This window comes from Nycticebus coucang, chromosome 13 (genome assembly GCF_027406575.1).
Source record: "Nycticebus coucang isolate mNycCou1 chromosome 13, mNycCou1.pri, whole genome shotgun sequence".
NCBI lineage: Eukaryota > Metazoa > Chordata > Mammalia > Primates > Lorisidae > Nycticebus > Nycticebus coucang.
In genome coordinates this window covers 40,604,241-40,607,679 of record NC_069792.1, presented here as the reverse complement: position 1 = coordinate 40,607,679, position 3,439 = coordinate 40,604,241, and the positions used below count along the sequence as shown (strand labels likewise).

Below are 3,439 nucleotides of genomic sequence, written 5' to 3'. Positions count from 1 at the left end.
ATAAGAAGGCTAGAGCAGAGGTTATTTAAAGCAAAATCCATCAGCTTTTTTTTCAATATTTAGCAAAAATTTAAAGCAATGTTTCTATATCCATTGGCACAGAAATTTCACTTCTAAAATTTTATATACAATACTCAGAAAGCATTATTTAAAAATCCAAAGATAGGCTCAGTGCAGGAAGTTTAGTTGTATGGAGGCGAGCCTTGGAGGCGGTGGTGTGCGTCCACTTCCAGGGTTCCTTAACTTTTGATTCACTTGAGGTTCACGCTAGGAGGTGCTTCAGAATGTCTTCATCACATTTTGCCAGTCGGTTCAGAAAGGATTTCAGTACTGAAATGATTAGGACTAAATTTGCTCAAAGGAAATCACTGTCTGAGAAATACAAACAGACATAAGGAATATGAACAAAATAGACTCTTTGGTTTGAAAGATGTCAGCATTCCAACCTTGGAAGGTAGAATTCTTGTTGAATTAGATGAGACATCTCAAGAGCTTGCTCTAGAAAACGCCAAGCCAAGGTCAATAAAAACTGTTCTGTGTGACCAACGAAAACAAACGCTCCAAAAATACAAAGAAGAAAAGCAACTACAAAAATTGAAAGCACAGAGAAAGAGAAAGCTAAACGAGAAGCGTTTAAAGTGGGTTTTTATAGACCTGATACGCCTGGTTTCCTTTCATCAAACCTGAATGCTATGAAAGCTGGGCCACAAAAGACTTCTTCTGTATGGATTACAAGGTCAAAGGCCAAAGACCTGTTTGGTTTGTCCTAGGAGGCTCACTCGTACTGCTCGAACATCACTCCCAATAATGGGAGTATGACCAGCAGTATGACCTGGTTAAAGACAAACTTCTGAAAACAAAGTGTTGGACAAAGAGGGAAAAGTTGGACAGCCTGTAGTGTCCACGTCGGTGAGAATGACTTGATCTGCTGCTCAAGCAGCAAAGCAGGTTGCTGGAGCAGTCTCATCCAGCACAGCAAGAAAGCCATTCTCAAGAGCCACTGGTGACAGTGAACCAGGAAGAAAGGCACCAAAGAAAGGAAGACCCGCCCCCCCCAAAGAAACAAAACCTGCAAAGCCCCTGGATGGTCTGAAGACCTATCAAGTCACACCCATGACTCCCAGAAGTGCTGACGATTTCTCGACACCCAGTTACACCTGGACCCCTTGCAAAATAGAAGAGGATAAGACTCAAGAAGCAACAAAAGATATTTTGGTGCTAAAATGTAAAATGTCAGCTACTGAGTTAGTACAGCAAGATTCAAATAAATTACAACATCCGTTGGGTTCTCTAACAGTTTGGAAGGAAGAACAGGTCTTAAATCATAATAAATCTATTAAAAAGTCAAATGGCCTTCCAGTAACAGAGGTCCCATCACTTGAAATGAAGGAAGGACAGATATGTACCATATTTCAGAAATATCCTCCAGTCAGAAACTGAGAAATTAACAATGTCAAGTTGCCTTCAGGGGGAGAAGAAGCTGAGATCGGACATTCCAGATGATGCTAAAGATCGTATTCGCAGAGCAGTTGGTCCAACAAGACTCCTTATGAAGGAAAGGGTCAAACAATTTGAAGGACTAGTGAATGATTGTCAATATAAACAAGGTGAAAAGGAGATTACTCACACAGATCTGGACAGGTTCTGGGATATGATTAGTTTTCAGATAGAAGATGTAAAGCAAAAATTCAACAATCTGACCAGACTTGAAGAATCTGGGTGGCAAAACAATAGTAATGCAAGCATTTTAGTCTTCAGGAAAAAAGTCATCTCAAGTATGGTGAATAAACCAAAACAAATTCTTCCACATGATGGAGGAAGAATTGCAGCTAGAAATCGCTTGGCTGCAATAAAAAGTGCAGAGAGAGAGAAGACGAAGCTGGGAGAACATGCGGAGGCAGCAGCCTCTAGGATGCCAAAGGAGATTGATAAAATAGTGTTTGATGCTGGATTTTTCAGGGTTGAAAGTCCCGTTATATCATTTTCAAGACTTTCCATTTCTTTTGAACATCCTTCTCAAAAGACGTTGAACACCTAAGTCTGTCAGCAAAGCTGCGTCTCAGAGCAGGGGTGCGGTGGGCCTCCTAGGACAAACTGCATCACCAGAGAGTTCCAGTCCTTGGAGTACCAAAAATGAACACGATGATAAGAAGACTTTGTTCGAAAATACTCCTGAAAGCCAGAGCAACCTAGGAGAAGATGCTCAGTGTCCTGGATCACAAGATTTAATCGAAGCGAAACATGATGAAAATAGGGTAAACTTTGGCGTGCATTACTTACCCATTGAAAGAATTGAGTTTGCCTCTTCTTGCTGGTGGAGTAGCAGATAATATTAACAAAAAAGAAGAAATTTCAGATGTTGTGGAAGGAATGGAGCTAATTCTTCAATTATATCAGACGATGTTTTGATGAGTAGCCCTGAAAAATTTAAACCATCACAGAATATCCTCTCACCAGAAGAGGAAACTAAACTTCCTCCGTCAGTACTATTTGATAATAAAAGTCTCACTACTGAATGCCTTGTTGATTCAACAGGCCTGAACTGCAGCAATCCATTCACTCAGCCAGAGGGCAGACATTGAGAACATTCCGGATACATTTCCCTTGGTGGTGACCTGATCTCCTTTTCACCTCTAATGCCTCCCGTTGGCCTGGGCGCTGGAGGGGGGCATGACGTGGAGCCCCGGACTCCGACCCGGGCTGGAGACCCTACCTGGAGCCCATCGAGCGTGGGCAGGTGTCAATACATCAGCTTTTTAAGAAAACTGTTGTTGGCCCAGGACCTCTAGCTTAAGCGGCCAGTGCCAGCCACATACACCAGAGCTGGCAGGTTGGAATCCAGCCCGGGCCCGCCAAACAATGACATCTATAACCAAAAACTATCCGGGCATTGTGGTGGGCGCCTGTAGTCCCTGCTACTTGGGAGGCTGAGGCAATAGAATCACCTAAGCCCAGGAGCTGGAAGTTGCTGTGAACTGTGATGCCATGGCACTCTACCCAGTGCAACAGCTTGAGGCTCTGTCTCAAAAAAACAAAAAAAAAAAAAAGAAAAGAAAAGAAAGAAAACTATTGTTAATCTGTTCATGTAGAGGGAACACAAAAGATCACATCTCCTCTTGAGGTAATAAATGGTGAGTAACATGTACTTACACATCAGATTCTCGTCCAAGCACTTAACATCCAATCTCCTCTAAGTCTCACAATAAATCTGTAAAGGAATTGCTAAAATTACTTCCATTTCACAGGCCAGACAACTGAGGCCCAGAGATGTTAAGTAACTGATACAAGGCAACACAGATACCAAGTGTTTTATTGGGGCAAATAAAGATGCTTAGTCAGTGTGTGGTTTACTGGTATAACTTAATACTGTACACTGGGTGGGCATCTGTTTAAAAGTGTTTTAGAATGGGTTTTCTTCAAAATCAGGTTATATTTGGTT

At 42.0% G+C, this 3,439-nt stretch overlaps 1 pseudogene; it reads left to right on the top strand.

Annotated features, from left to right (window-relative positions):
• Window positions 1-284: 284 nt before the first annotated feature.
• LOC128563351 (disks large-associated protein 5-like) lies at window positions 285-2,193 on the top strand (annotated as a pseudogene).
• Window positions 2,194-3,439: the final 1,246 nt, after the last annotated feature.